This window comes from Taeniopygia guttata, chromosome 6, assembly GCF_048771995.1.
Source record: "Taeniopygia guttata chromosome 6, bTaeGut7.mat, whole genome shotgun sequence".
Taxonomy (NCBI): domain Eukaryota; kingdom Metazoa; phylum Chordata; class Aves; order Passeriformes; family Estrildidae; genus Taeniopygia; species Taeniopygia guttata.
Window position 1 is genome coordinate 3,049,239 of NC_133031.1, and position 16,258 is coordinate 3,065,496.

Genomic DNA, 16,258 nt, shown 5'->3' on the forward strand with positions numbered 1-16,258 from the left:
ACCCATGGACTTCCTAACAACTGAAGACCACAAAAATGTGGCAAAATGTGGCAACATGGAGTGATCCTGTGCAGGGTCAGAAGTTGGACTTTGCTGATCCTTGTGGATCCCTTCCAACTCAGCTTATTCTATAATTCTTTTTTATTTAGATACACGTCAAACAACGCCAATAACTTCAGATCTTTCATGCCCCTTTCATTTCTCATTTTCTAGCTAGAAAGTGGCATTTCCTTCAATACAAGTGAAAAGGCGACAGATTAATAATTACAGCCTGAGGATGATCTTTGAGGACCTATCCAGCCTTACTGGTTCTGTGATTCACCCGGGGTACAGCTCAGACCTGGCTGTGAGGGAATTGCCATCCTCTTTCCCTGAGGGGGTTTGTGTCTGGGTGTGACATCTTAAGAAAAGCAGAGGCACGGAGACTCAGGATGCTGGCAGAAACTCAGAAGGCTGTCTTTGCAGCTGGTAAAGGCTGACAGTTAAAACAGGACTCTGCTGAAGAGCAGCTCTGCTTTTCAGCCCATCTGACAATGTTTGTTAGCCCAGCAAAAACTGTTCCCAGCCTCATGTAGGCACCTTCTGTCCCTTTCTCACCAGAGACCCAGACCAGCTCTCAACAACTCCACACAGAATCCCAAACTTCTCATCCTCCATGTCAGTCTCCTCCACCCCACAGAGGTGCTTGAAAAGGACATATTTCCCCTTCTCTTTCCTTGCTAATTTTGACATTCTGACAAATGGTTGATGTGTTGGTTGAGTTTCCAACGCTGCTGGAAGTGGTTGTGGCTTTCGTGTTTTCCAGCCAGCACCGTGATTTCCACAAAGAAACGAGACATCAACCAGCAAAAGCTGTCCCTGGCACCACCAAAAGCAGAGGGGAAGGGGTACAACACTGTTTCCATGGCATCTCCTGCAGGAGACAGCCCTCTCCTCCAGGGCTCCACGTGATGGAGCAGAGGAACAGGGGATTGTCTCCATGTGCCACCACATCCCTGCTGAGCAAGGCACTGTTTCCACACTGTACCCCCAAACTGCTCCTTGCAGACCATTTCCTGGGATGCTTTTTGATCACCCAGCAAGCAAGGCAGGCTCCCTCCAGCCAAAAGGGAGGAGAAAAGGCGCAGCTGGAGACCAATTTACTGTAGCACAACCACGAGAAATAACTGAGAAAAATGGAAATATCCTCCAAGAATCCCCAGCTTTTCAATAAATAAGGAAAGCTGCTGTCGAGATGTAAAATAGGAAGGTGTTATTTGTAGGAAAGCAAATTGTGGTGGGGTGCAATAGAGCCAGAGGAACAGTCAGCCACAGCCTCTCACTCTCGTTTCTTTGTGGAAATCACGGTGCTGGCTGGAAAACACAAAAGCCACGACCACTTCCAGCAGCATTAGAAACTCAACCAACACATCAACCATTTGTCAGAATGACAAAACTAGCAATGAAAGAGAAGGGGAAATATGTCCTTTTCAAGCATCTCCACAGGGGATTGCAGAAACTGGGTGAGAAAAATTAGGCAAATGGCTGGAATCCTCCAACACACCTACCTCACTTCATTTGTGCTTTTACACCTCTGGGTTGTTGGGGATTTTCTGAGTTTCTGCTCAAAGAGAGAAGTGCCCAATGCAGAGGACTCAAGAAGGTCTTGCAACAGGCTTAGAACCAGGCAGATTTAGAGCCAGATTTTCCAAGATCATTAATACCAAGAGAGCAATTGCAAAGCACCCTGCACGGAAAAATAACTTTTAATTGCAGTGTGGCAATTCCTATAACCTGTCCCCTTCTCCTGCAAGCAGCTCACAGGGGAGAGGGCTGGCCAGGCTTCCCCTGGCCACTGCTGAGGAAGGAGATGGATGGCCAGCCCCAGGGCAGCATGACTGATTTCCCTCTTTATCCAGAGCAGGAAAATGGGGTGGCAGGGTGGCAGCATCCCAGGGTAAACAGTTTATCTTGTTCCAGCTCAATGTGAGCAATTAGTGACAGCAGGCAGGAGGAGGTGTCACACTTTTGACAAGGGTTATGTGTTGCACCACAGCTGGGGAGCCAGGCAGGATGAGCCCTTCCTTCCAGAACAAATTATTTTTTATTTTTGTACCTCCTCCAGGGATCTCTCCCCTTCCCACAGGTGGAATTAAGGTTCAAACAGTTGATGCTGCCCAGGTGTGATAGAGGAAAAGGAATTCTTGATGATGAAGCCTCCAACCTTCCTGAGTTTATGCTTGCACAGCCTGACCCCAGTGAAAAAGTTCCCAGAAAAGTTTATTTCTAACTCACAAAGCTCAGTTTAGCTCTTGAGATCAATCCTTAGTTCTTATTTCCATATTATCACTCCCAACTCAATGCCCATAATGTTGAAATCTAATCTTACAGTGAGGCTGCAAAGGGGATGAGTAAGAAATCACTAAAACTTCACCACTTCCCATGGAAAATCCTCCTGCAATCTCAGTTTTCAAGGCAGGTTAACAACCGTCCGGGGCCTGGTGGTTTAAGGTGGTTTAAGGTTTTTGAAACTCAAACAAAAGCACCAACCATGACACTGTGACACCCACAGCGTGATGAATGTCTGAAGCAATTGCTGCCACTGGCCATAACAGAAGTGAAATATGGGATATGGTAAATCAGGGTGGGAAGGAGGAGGAGAGAGCACTGGAGGGGTACCAGAGGCACCGTGGTGGGGGAGCCCCTGCTTCAGTGAGCATTAATGGATGCAGAGATGGAAAGACTGGCTGGATTTTTCACTGCTCCCTCCAAACCAGCTGCATCCCTCACTCCAAAGGAAAATAAACAAGATCTCATCTAAACACATCACTCCAAAGCCCTGAGCTGCTGCTGAGCCCTCTGCTGACATCCCAGGATCTGGCAGGAGTGGTTCTCAGGAAAAACTCCACGCTGGCAATTTTTTGTCCTGGCTCAGCCCCTTGCTCCAAGGTGGGAAGGGGGCATCTGCCTGTGTGCATAATTGGGCACATAAATAGGTCAGCACCAGCTCGTGGGGCTGCTGCAGACACGGATGCATTTTTCTTGCATCCTTAGGCAAGCTGGAAAATGTCACTTCCCCGCTCAGCGCTCACTAAACATTTTGCTGCCCTCAGTGCCCACCTGCTTCGTGTCTGCAGTTCTGGGAATAAGCTGGAAGACTAAGAACAGGTTTCTCTTTTTTCATGCATTTTGTTTGATTTTGGTTTCTTTTTTTTAAAGGCACACAGAGTGATTTAGAGCCCAAAACAGGGGCCAATGCCTTGACCCACTTCTCGTCCTTGTTCTCACCTGCGCCTCTGCAGCATCCTTCCCCTCCCTTTTTATTTTAACTGTGTAAGGGAAACCCCTAAACCAGCAAGTTTTCATGGGAAGTTGAGGCCCAAGCAAAGCCCACAGAGCAGAGAAATGCCTGCAGAGGGGTGAGAAGCTGTTGCACATCCCAAGGGCAAAGTCCTTGGGAGATGGAGGGAGCTGCCTGGGCATATCTGCATGCAGAAGGAGTTGCACACATCCCAGAGGGGCTCCTTTCCCTTAGACCTGACTCCTCCATCCCTGGGGAGGAACACCTGGAACAGGAGTTAAGTTCACAGGCAGGTGTTTGATGCTGAATCCTGAGCTAGTTAAAACAAGAGGATTTGGGGAGCAGGCTCACAGCAGTGTTTGAAACAAGCACGGACGTGGCAAATCCTTCCTGACCCTGTGTGGAGGCAAGGGGAGAAAGTTGAAAAGGATGAGTCCAAGAGAAGGAAAGGAGCAGGGACATTGAACAAAGCTGAAGCACTCTGGGAAGGTAGAAGGCAGCTGAAGATGCTTCAAAAAGGACTGTGCTTTCTATCTCCTAGCAACAGATGCCAGCAAAAAAAAAGGAAAAAATATACAAAACAGCCAAGGGAGATGGTCAGGAGATAGTCTTGGCAGAGGAAATGGGGGTTTTGCCAAGTCTCACTCTGCTGGACCCTCATCCCTCCCCTCTTATGGGCACCAACCAGTGCCTTCATCCCAGCCAGGCTATTTTTGCCCCCAGTGGTCAGGGTAAGAGGTTTGGGTGTTTTCAGCCCCACTCAGCCCCCTCTTGTTCTCTCTCCCCAGCAATAGGGGCACAAGAGCTGTGCAAGGGCAAGCAAACATCTTGGTAGCTTAAAGGAGGACCCCAAAATTACATGTAGGATGATGCTCAGCTGAGAGCAAGCACTCTGGGGTCTTCTGCTGCTCAGTATTTCAGGCTCCATCTGCTTCCCTGTAAGTGCATCCATCTGCAAACAGGGCAATATTTACAGACCCCAAAGCATCTGGTACCAGGATGCTTTAACCCATTAGGAAGTGGCTGGAGGACACCACACTCAGGGCTTTTAAAGACATTTGGAGGGGGAAAAAAAAAATCTGTGTCTACAGGAAAATCCCCCCGCCCATCCCTGTATCAATTACAGAAGAGGCATTAAAAGGTTTTAGTAATGATTTCTTGTCAATAACCTGGATCTTCAAGTCCCAGCATTCTTTTTCAAACTCTCCTGGGAGCAAGACATCCCAGCAAAAAGGGACACACCACAGACACATCACAGCAAAGGCAGAGGAAAGATAATAGAAAGGAGATATTGGGCAGAGAAAAAAAGATCAGAGACAGCAATCTGTAGGAACAGAGACAGATCACGAGCTTAAAGGAAGGTGATTCTTCACTCTACGCCTATACAAATGATTTTCTTCCCTCTGCAGCTCCCCCCTCCCCTCTCCCCTGATGATTTGAAGGCTTTGGGAGCTGCAGTAAGTGTGACTGTTTTTCTGTGCAACTCAGCCAAAGATTTAAGTAGGCAGGAGGAAAGCACTCTCCTTTTCCATCAGCGTTCAATAGAGAGAGAGGGGAAAAAAAAAAGATATCAATAAAAAAGAAAAGAAAAATCAGGAAAGAGTCCAAGCTGCGAATCGTTAAAAGAAAACACAACTAGGAACATAAAAACCAAAAAAACCAAAGAGATGGAGTGGAAAAATACATCCTGGTGATCCTTCCTCCCTCCAATACTTCTCATGTGTGTAAGGTCTTAAGGCAGAGATTAATCTGCAAAGCTGCTGAGCCAGAGCTGGGCAAACTGGCCTGGGAGGAGCTTTCTCCTCCAGATCTTCTGATCATTCTCAGGAGAGACCCATGGGAAGATGCTGGCCCTGGGTTTGCTCAGCCCTTGGGTGATACAGAGGGGGAGCACAGGGCTGCTGCTGGGTATGATAAGGCTGCTCTGTGCATGCTGATTATCAGCTGATTATCAGTTATCCTGCTAATTCAGATCTCTGGGTCTAAAACCCTTTTTCTGACACTGCAAAACCTTCATACGAGGCTGTTTGAGGCTTGTGCTGTGGAGGTTTGGTGGCACAGCCCACTTGCTGGCCTGGTTTCCTGAGGAAAACAAGGAACACATGGTCACAACAGCCATCTCTCCTTGCCTTTGCTAATCAGCTCCAAACCTGTCAGCCCATTTTTACTCCAGAAAAAAAACCCAGCAAAAAACCACCAAACCCAGAGGAGATTCACAGTGGTACCCACTGGGCACCACAAGTGTTATCAGGGAAAGCAAGAAACATTTTACAATTCAGAGGAATTCCTACCAAGAGAAATCACACAGGAACTCCACACAGAGCCCAAGCACCAGTAAAAATCAGTTTTTTGAGCCTTGCAGATCATGGGATGGCTCATTTTCATTACACCAGGAAAATTCAGTGGGGTGGAACAGAAGAAGCTGTTATTGCTGCAATCAGAACTCACCCTCCGACACGTGATGTTGCAGGAACATATTTTTTTCTGTCCTTCCCATGCTCCAATGGCATTCCCAGCTCACAGAAACAGGAATATTGCAGGATGAGGGCTTGGCTGATGATTTCCTCTTCTTTCCAAGACCTTCATCTTTCTTTGCCACCAAACATTGCCTGGAGCCCATCCAGAACTTTCCAGGAGCACGGCGTCTTGAGTGTGCATGCCTTGCAGCTTTTCCATTCTTCTTGATGTTATAAAACTGTCTTGTAAAAGCAAAATTAAAGGCTTGAGTGCTGGCCACAAAGCCCTTCCCATGGCCATGTTTTCTGTTGTGTGCAACTCCAAGACAGAAGGAGGGGGGCAGGAGGGGGGGAGAGAGCTTTATGCATTAAACTTCTTTATAAATCTATTGAAGGTATTTCATCACTTCCCGACATTCCTCTATAAAACCCACTCAGCTACGTTTACAAATTATAAAATTAGCTTTATGTGCAGGGTCCAGGCTAATGGCACAGCTAAATCTAGGGAGCAGGAAGATTAGATGCCTCTCCCTTGCCCGTGGTGGGATTTATTTTGCAGCATCCCTTCCTGGAGTAGAAGAATTTCCCTCCCAAGCCAAAGCTTTCAAAGGTCAAAAGAGTTTTGAGCACTAAGTGGAAAGTTTTGGAGAAGCCACGTCTGTGGGGAGCCCATAGAGCTGGATAGCTCAGGGCAACATTTGAGCTCCACAAAGACAAAACATTGCTGGGAAATGAGGGAATGCAGAACTGTAATCCCAGGCAAGATAGTTCAAGCATGTGGGATGGATGGAGAGGGGTGCAATGCTGAGAATATGAAGGGAAAAGGACCAGTTTTCATTAATCTCATTGTTTCCCACAGGTGCAAGCCTGGCTGCTGGGTTACATGTGCTTGGTACCCTGCCACACTGTTCAGGGCAGCCTTGGGCAGTACCAATCTGCTTCCCAGTGGTGTCCCAGTCCTTGGCTGTAGCTCAGGGCAGGTCTCTGAGGAGTGCTAAAAACCCTTTACAGAGACAGGAGCAGCATCAGCGTGAACTCAGCACAGCACAAGTGCCAGGAAGGGAGGGGTGAGACACTTCAGCCTCCCCTGCCCAGCCCACATTCCCTCTCCAGCCCCTCTCCAGCATGCAGAAAGAAGCTTGATGCTGCTCCCCTGGTCCACAGGGTGCTGCCAGCTCCCTAGGGCAGCCCAGGCCTGTGAGGAGGGGTCTTATGGTAGAGAAAAGTCACCTCCCGATGCTTTTGGGCCCTTGCTAATCCTCACAGTGCCAGGGATCAACACTGCAAGGCAGGAGGGAGCACATTTCACCAGTTCCCTCATGCTGGAGGAGGAAACAAAAGCTAATCAGCCTGAAGCATGGGGGGCATGAAGGGAACAAGCATCTTCAAGCTTTACTTCTCTGCTCCCTTTTAAAGAAAATAATTTCCCTCTGTAGAGTATTAATCACCACGAGTCTGCCTTAGGAAGAGTTATCCATGGAACTACACAGGGACTGCAAGGACACTGTGTTAGAGCCAGATTATTTACTTTTATAACCTTTACAGAAACAAGAGATAAGTGCATTAGAACAACTTCCTCACACAACAGCAGCAGCTGCTGATTCATCCCTGCACCCTCCCATTTGAAATGCTGCTCTGGATGCCAAAGGCAGAGCCCATAAAGCAGCCCTGAACCATCTGGGATGGCTTTGGAAGGGGGTTTTGCCTTTGAGGGGCCACCCAGGGCTGCCCACGACACTGTGCAGTGGCATAAGGCTGGTGCAGCAGCACCCTCAGAGCCTCCCACGACTCCTGCTGGGTTTTCTCTCCAGCAGGCACTGGCCACTAGCTCCTAAGCTCATCCAACACAAGTTTTTCAATGCCTCACATCGTGGGGAGCCTGCAAGAAGCTGAGAGCCCTCCCCTGACAGCCTGACCTGCAGGGTGTTCATCATCCATCACAACCATCACCTGACCCAACAAGTGAAAAACATCTCTGCACTGCTCCCTTCCTCTTCTCCCTGCCCTCTAAAGAAGAGCTGAAGGTGTGCAGGGGGTATTTGTTTCCCTGGCCCCCAGCAGTGTGGCCATGTCCAGAAGCCAAGCACCCAGGGGCAGCTATTGAAATTTGGGGAGGTGTTGCAATTTTCCAGCAAATTCACCTCCCCCCTCTGCCAGTCTGGGATTGCTTTAAAAAAAAAATCAAAAGTCCATGGAAAAAACACAAGTTACCTCCAGTCTCTGCTAGGATGAGCCAAACCTCAAAGTGCAAATGTTCTATATCTCTCATTTCCATTTGCCCCTGAACTTGTCTTGCACCTCTGGAGCCATCTCCCATTTCCACAGAGCTTTGTGGGTGACATCCTGATCTACAGACACAGAAAGGAGTCTTTGTCTACAAGATAAGAGCCACAAAATGCAAATAAAAAGCCTCAAATAGCTCAACATCAAACAAGGTCCATATCTACCCTTTCAAAGGCATCCAGGCTGCAAAACACCAGAAGCAATGGCTTTGTTTGGAACATTAAATATGATACTAAAAACATCTTCTGTGCAAAAACAACGTGTATATGAGTTTGTTTATGCTAGAACTTTAATCTCTAAAATAACAGGTCTCCAGAGCTTGTTTTAGGCTGAGAAATTATAACCAAGTAATGAGTCAAGGTGCATTGGGCTGGCATGGCTGGGTTTGGGTAGTGGGGGGCTACGGGAGGGGCTTCTGTGAAGCTGCCAGCAGCTTCTCGTGGGTCCAACAGTGTGGGAATCCAGGGCTTCCCTCTGGCTGCCCTGGCAGGTCTGGGACCCTGGCAGGGGTCAGGAACCCCCTGGACAGAGCCCCGAGACACTGTCTGTGATCTCTGTCCATGGAAAAGAGTTTTCAATCTTACAGGATGAATTACAAGCTTTGAGTGTTTGATAAGAGTAATAATTAAGTGTGACACGGGTGCAAAAGTAAAATTTTAGGTTTCTAGATTAGGGGTTCAGAGGGGACAAGATGGAGGAATTGGGTGTGTCTTGTCCTTTTCCTCCTTCTTCATGCCCTCCATGTTTCACTGTGGTGTTGGCATTTTTCTATTGGTTTAGGCTGGGGACACACTGTCCAACGTAGGTGACAGATATTGGCACGTTATTGTAAATCCAGCACAGGTAGTTTGTGGTATTTAATGTTTGTACCATCCCACTGAGGGCAGAGCCCCACACGCTGCCCTGCAGGACAGAGCTGCGGCAGGGCAGCAGAACATGTTAGAGATAAACAGAATAAACAACCTTGAAACCAGCACAGACGAATTATGGCTTCTGCTTTGGCAACGGGGCTGAGAGACAGAGACTTTCTACAATCTGGGAATCATCAATACCCACAGATTCCGACACAACAGAGCTGGTGCAGCCCACGGTGAGGCAGAGTGTCCCCTGCAGCCCCTGGAAGTCCAGGGTGGAGCAGGGATCCACCTGCAGTCTGTGGAGGAAGGGGATGCCTGGAGGAGGCTGTGATCCCGAGGGATGCCTGTGCTGGAGCCCCAGTGAGAGAGGAGCAGCAGATATTCCAGTGTCAGTCCTCCCCACTGCGGCCTGTGGGCTGGAATATTTCAAATATTTCCTTCCCGAGGGAAGAACCCCTCTTGCAGCAGGGGAAGGATGAGGAGGAAGAAGAGGCAGAGGCAGTAAATGGGGGATAAACTGACCACAGCCCCATTTCACAGCCCCTGCACTGCTGGGCAGCAGCAGGGAGAAAATTCAGGAGTGAAACTAAGCCTGACTAGAAGGGAGGGGTGGGGGGAAGGTGTTTTGAAGATTTGGGTTTATTTCTCATTACACTACTCCAATTTTACTGGCAATAAATGAAATTAATTTCTCCAGGTTGAGACCTTTTGCTGATGACCATAATTCCTGAGTGATCCTTCCCTGTCCTGGTCTCAAGCCTTCCACTGAATTTTCTCTCCCCTGTCCAGCCAAGGAGTGGGCACATGGCATCCAGCCAGGGTCATCCCACCACACAGGGTCTGAAGAGGCTGGGAATGATTCCCTAAAGCAGCAGGGAACTGTTGCAGAGAGTGCAGCCCTGATTTAATTAAAGCCTTAACCCTATTCCAAGCCACACAATCCATCCAGCCATCAATATGATGAAAAGACTGCAGGTACCCTTAAACTCACCCAGCCACCTCATGAATCTCCTGGTTGGGAAAGTGAGGAAAAATGAACTCTCACTTCATTCTTCCATTTCCACACAAGCCTGAGCCTTTTTGCTGCTCCTGGGACAGGCTAAAGGGAGCTTTTGCTGTGCAGTGAGCAGGGAGGGGGCTCCCAGCACGAGCACAAAGAAATCCAGGTTGCTGGGACCCCATCCTGCAGCTCAGGCCATGTGTCACTGCCCCTCCAGATGCTCTTCCTCCAGCAACATCCAGTTTTTCGGTGTCCCTTGGATGCCCAAAGGGACCCAAGACACCTGCAGGCTCTGCTGGGCTACAGGAATTATTTCAGGCATAGGGGGACAGCCTGGGGACTGCTCAGATGTCACTTCCCTTCCTGTTTCTCCTGGATTGCACAGGTGGTTTGTTCTCTATTTTCAGAGCAGGGAAAACCCAAGTCACGCTTCACAGGCACATCCCACGTCCCTGAGGATGGACACAGCTCCAGCAGCTGCCTGAGAGCAGAGGGATGGAGGCCTGAGATGGGAGGAGCTGTCCAGACCAGCTGGACCTTCCCCATGGCTCTGCAGGTCCATCCCTGGCTCAGGGGACACGTTCTGACCCACCTGGAAGGGGAGAAGCCAAAGAGATTTAAATCCACTCTCATGGTTACACATGCCAGGAGCATTTTCCCACAGCAGAACAAATGAAAAAAGGAAATATTTGCTAGAATGAAAGTGTTGAGTGCTTGGCAGCTCTCCTTCTGCTTTTCTTTTGTTCATGGGGGCTTCAACCAGTTCATAACCATGTGGATTTACTTCTTTTGGTCAGGGGTATGGGATGATCCTGAGCCAGCTCAAGAAAAACTGTTTCTTCCTAAACAAAATTTAAAGCAAGGAGAAAATATTTGGAGGTGGGGAGGGAAAGAATCAATGGGGAAGCTCCAAAGAACATCTTTTTAAAGTTAACATTAGTTTCATTTTGGCTCCAAACATCGCTTCAAAAAACAGAAGTAAAAGCATCTAATTTCAAAAATGCACAAAAATATGGTTTGATTTTTTTCAAATTGCTACTTTCTGTTGTCATCTTTTTTGTTGAGTTCAACACAAATAATTTCAGCTGACCTGAAATGCTATTTTTCAACAAAAGGATGCTTTAAAAGAAAAAGAAAAGAGAAAGAAGGAAAGGAAGGAAGTCTCATTTTTTAGTCTGTGTGTGTGCTACACCACTAATTTTTAGTTATTGGCCTTCTGCTAGAGATAATGGCACTGACAAAATGGCTGAATAAATTATTCTTCTCACAGGTGCATCAAAAAGGTTGACAGATGAACAATAAAATTAGATGGCATACCCAAAAAAAAAAAAAAAAAAAAAAAAACAGAAAGAAAAATAGAAAATGTGGCCACACTTTATTTTTTTTTGTTTAGATGAGAGCAACTGGAAGCATTTCTAGAAACTGAGCACCGACCGGCGTCACCATTTGGACTCTTGCATCACTAAAACCCTCTTTGCAGTCAGGTTTCCCACCTCATGGCACTGCAAATGTGCTCCCCATGGTCCAAAAAATACAAACTAAGGAGTGATTGTACCGGGGAGAGCTTGGTAAGAAGAAGAGCTGGTGTTGTTCCCCTGGGTAACCCGGCTCCAAGGCCTGGGGGAGGGCTGCTCCATTCCCTCATTAAATAATTCTGACTCATGAACACATCAGAAAACTTGCGCTGTGCCCTCTGACAGTTTACCTCCAGAAAGGCAAAGTTTGTCCAAGAAATCCTTTTGTGCAAATCATTCAGGCAGCATTAGTCATGTTTGTCCCTTCCTCACCGAGACAGCTCCGGGAATTTGTGTTATTTCCATTGCACCCTCATCCATCCTGACCGAGTGAACTTGCAACTTTATCTCATCTTCCTGCAGCGCTGGATCAAGACAGAGCTGCTGCTTCTGGCCAAGAGGAATGGCCTCAAATGCAATTTTCATCCTTTATTTTCCCAAGGCTGGACTGGATTTTGGCCTTCAGAAGGGTCCGACCAATAAGGAATAAACGGCATAAGGACATGACTGAAAGGTCAAACATTACTGATATTATATGTAAATATATTTATATTATGTATATATATTTATATACATAAACCTCCATTGCTTTTATTTATACAGCTCTTTCTATTTCTCTTTCCCTCCTGATTTTTATTTTTTTTTTTAGCCAGGCAAACTACAGACACTTCTCATGCCCACATGGAAAAGATGAAAAAAGTGCTCCTAAGAGTAATTTAAAAGTCTCTCAACCTGGCACATTTCTGGTCCCACGAGCACACACCCTCTTGGGTCACATCCTGGGGTGAGAAAACAGTTTCTCAGGAATTTTTCCAGGCAAGAGAGAAATGCCCTGAACATCTGATATTTCCCTGTCTCCCTTCAAATCCCAGCACATTTCTGGCAGATCTGTACATTTGTGTTCGACTGCTTAGCAGGGAAAAGCTCTTTCTGAGCCATCTCCCCCATGTAGTTTCTTCTGACATAAATATGAATTGAGGTTATGGCCCAGTATGATCTTCCCAGGAAAAAGTGGAGATTACATCAATGTGACCCATTAAAGCAATCTTAAATACCCACTGATGGTTCATTATTGCAAGTTACTTTCCTTCCTGATGTAAAATTTATTCAATATATTGGAGCGGGGGGAAAAGGTCTCCAGGAAGGCATTGCCTGTGCACTGCATTAATAAAAAGGGACAGCACAAGGGATGGGCTTGACAAGTTGGAAGAGGAGTTTCCATTTGCCCAGCCCCACTGGATGAATCAAAATCCTCCTCCTCTAGGGCATGGAGGCCAAAAGGAAAACTTCAGTTAGGTTGTAGCCAGGTGAGGGTCAGGCTCTTCTCCCAGGTAAAAAAGGACAGGGTAGAGGAAATGGGGATGTTTATGTTGGATATTAGGAAAAAACTCTTCACTGAAAGGGTGGTCAGGCAGTGGAACAGGCTGCCCAGGGAAGTGTTGGAATCACCATCCTTGGAAGTGTTTAAAAAAGGTGTAGATGTGGCGCCTGGGGACAGAGTTTAGTGGTGGCCTTGGCCATGCTGGGTTAAAGGTTGGACTCAGTGATCTCAGAATTCTTTTCCAAACCAAAGGATTCTGTGCTTCTAAGAAAGAGCACATTGAGCTGCCAGTTGGGCTTGGGTGCAGAAAAGGGGGCGAGGGGCTCCCCAAATCACCACCACTGGTCCCCTTCCCATGCCCTGTGCAGAGCGTGGTGACGGGAGGCAGCTGGGAATCTCTTCCACCCAGGTAACACGGGGCCTCACAAAATCCCCTCTTCTGTTTGAGACTTCATGTCTGCAACCTGGGTCTGGATTTATAAACATTTTGCTGTGAGTCAAGTCTAGAGGACTGGTTGTTTTCTCTGCGTGTATACAATTCAATTTAAAAAATGTCTTTTTGAAGAAGGAGTAGTTTGTGCTATGGAAGGAAAAACCTCTCAAACCCAAGGCTGAGAGAATCATAGAATTAGAGAATCACAGAACTATTTAGGTTGGAAAAGGCCTCCAAGATCATTGACTCCAACCTTAGATCAATCACCACCTTACAACCACACCAGAGCACTGAGTGCCACATCTTAAACAATTCCAGGGGTGACAACTCCATCACCTCCCTGGGCAGCCTTTTCCAATGCCTAAAAACTTTTTCTGTGAAGAAATTCTTCCTGATGTCCAAGCTGAACCTGCCCTGGGGCAGCCTGAGGCTGTTTCTTCTTGTCCTGTCCAGAGAAAATAAATGCTTTCCTGTTTTCACCCTTGCAGACACCCAGAGGGCCAGGAGGCTCCTGGGGGTACCTCGCTCTTGAATCCTTGAGAGGAGCTCAGGCAGTTTGTGGGCTGAAGCTGCAAGGAGACACGTGGCACATCTTTCATTCTGGTCATTCATAAAACATTAAATATTAACACCAGAGAACACAGAGGTCTCTTTAAAGAGATGGATTCAGGTCCTTTGCCGCCTGGAGCAGTCAAGGAAAAGGTTTTCAGCATCAGGCAGAGGGCTTTGTGCCAGGGAGTGAGGATTGCCTCCCTTTCTCCTCACACCCTGGGCTCCTGCTTGCAGTGCCTGTCCCCAGCTCCACAGGCTCCCAGAACATCTGCAGTTGGAGGGACTTTGGGATGTTTTCTCCTCTCACTGGCCCAAAGCAAGTGGCCCTCACATTCCTAAAAAAGCTGTCACACCCCTTATCCCCACCATGGAACTGGGGACAGCTGCCCAGGGGATAGAGTGTAGGGAGTAAACACAAAATTGAAGCCTACCTTTTTGTCCCCCAAAAAGTTTCCAGCAGCATTCACTTCTTTATTTGCTCCAGCTCTCCTCCAATTTTCTGTCTTCTTCATGCACCTAATTAATGAGTCAATTCATTAATATTTTTGCAGCAGAATTCTCTTCCCATCTATAAAGCGGCCATGCCAAATTTTTGCCTCGATTATAAACAATACCTTTTGTTTAAAGCTTTCTGCAGAGAAAACAGCAAAGGCTTCTGTCTCTTCACAAGACAATTATTCAGAATGTTATCAGCAAATCTTCATCTCTGAGGAGGATTTCTCCCAACACAGTCCACCCACCTATAGATGCACTCAGGACTACAATCAATACATGTTAATTAAGCTGTAGCCCACTCCAATTAAAATTATAGGATCTGAAGGACAGACATTTGTTTTTGTCAGTAAATTAATTTAAGCATTCATTAACTTTAATTTTTAAATTATATATCACTTTAATGATAAATAATTCCTCTCATTACAGAGGAAACATATGGAAGGGAAAGATAAGATGGGAGAGACTTGAACCCAGGGAGGAATATGTTCTCCAGCACTTCCTTCTCCTTCGGCACATCAGCAACCCCATTTATGTCAGCAAACTGGGCTCTTTTGAAAATTTGGCTGGCAAGTGCAATGCTGAAATAAGAACAGAGACTCTTTGAGTATTGCACCTCCTTCTCTGCCGGGAACATGAAAGCTCGCCTGTGAAATCTCGGGGTTTTAGAATAGCTGAAATTTTGTACAGGCTACCAAAATAAACACTTTTCGGTGGAAATCAAAATATTACCATGTTAACAAGTTTTTTTTTATTTACGTAGGAAAGGGCAGGTTGTTTTACAACTTAACCCTTCCTGCTCATATTCCAGGCAGAAAGGGGTGATTTATCACCTGATGTTTGTGCAGTGTCCTGCACTCTGAGTTAAACCTTCCCTGACTTGCTGTGGCAGTCAATTAAACATGGAGCAGGCCAGCAATATTTGGGGCCTTCTTTTCCCAGCAGATGCTGAGTGGCACAGCAAAAGCTGATAGGCCAGGAAATGCTTATAGCATATTGTAATTAGGAAATAGCTGGCTTCTGATTGTGATGGTGTGAATTATAACATCAGTATTGTCTCACCCTTCACATGAGATTGAAAATGGAATAAAAGTTTTTTAAATGACTCTCAGTTGCCCCATCTCTGGGTCAGAAGAGAGCTTAGTCTGACAGCACATGATCCAGGCTGCTCCACAGCAGGGTTTTCACCCTCAGCACCTCCCAAGGGACTGTCCCAGAGCTCACCTGGCAGTGCCCATACCCCCTCACTGTGAATTTTCCCTGCTCCACTGCAGTGCAGAACTAAGCCAACGTGCCCAAGTCTTTTCCTGCCAAAAACTCAGGGGTGTCTGCCATCCCAAAGTGCTCTGAGAGCACAAGTTCTTCACCCTGCCAAGCACATCCCCGCAGCTCTTCCCGGAGCCGGGGCGCTGTATAAATAGCAGCGCTGCATTCCCAGCCTCCTCCACACAGACCCTGCCTGGGACTTTCTGTCGAATGACAGAAATCAAAATAGATTAACTGAATAAATTATTCACCCCAGAGCGCCTTTACTCCTCCAGCGTTGTGCTGGACTGGTAAGGACTGATCAGCTTCACGGCTGGTGGCGGCAAACAAACAGCAAAACAAAATTATTCAGGGATGGACTGACAGCAAAAATGAGTGACAAATGCACCAGGTCTCCACCTCTGTGTAGCTTTAGACCTGCGGTGCAATTATGGACTCTTCTGATCATATTTCTTCCCTTGAAAGAACTGATTATTCCTCTTCCCAGCCTGATTTTGTAGTTGTCATCACAAGCCATTCCTCCTGAATTCTTAGGACACCACATCTGCTGCAAACTCCTGGAGACAGGGAGAGAGTCGCTGTCTGAGCCCCACTGCACAAGCACTGTCTGTAGACAGGTGTAGACACCTCTCTCCTGCCTTTAATCCGAGAGCCAGCATAGGAGAGAGCCAGTGGCCCAGCCAGGACTTCCAGAGATAACCCAGCTCCTAACAGCCAGATAAGTAAAAACTGCTTGTACCCACGTTAAGCAGAGAGGAGCATCTCAGCCTCCTCAGAGCCAAAATCCCCTTTTTCCATCTCCTT

General features: G+C 47.1%; 1 long non-coding RNA gene across 2 annotated transcripts in view; it reads right to left on the bottom strand.

Annotated features, from left to right (window-relative positions):
- LOC115495722 (uncharacterized) overlaps positions 1-14,830 on the bottom strand; it is a 179,473-nt gene extending 164,643 nt beyond the window's left edge. Inside the window, exons 1-3 of one of the 2 annotated variants that reach the window (XR_012056639.1) lie at positions 14,311-14,830; positions 14,128-14,212; positions 5,729-5,979 (exon numbers count right to left, since the gene is read on the bottom strand). This is a non-coding gene — a long non-coding RNA (uncharacterized lncRNA). The remainder of the gene's footprint in view (positions 1-5,728; positions 5,980-14,127; positions 14,213-14,310) is intronic. The other variant, XR_012056638.1, reaches the window with a different exon arrangement.
- Positions 14,831-16,258: the final 1,428 nt, after the last annotated feature.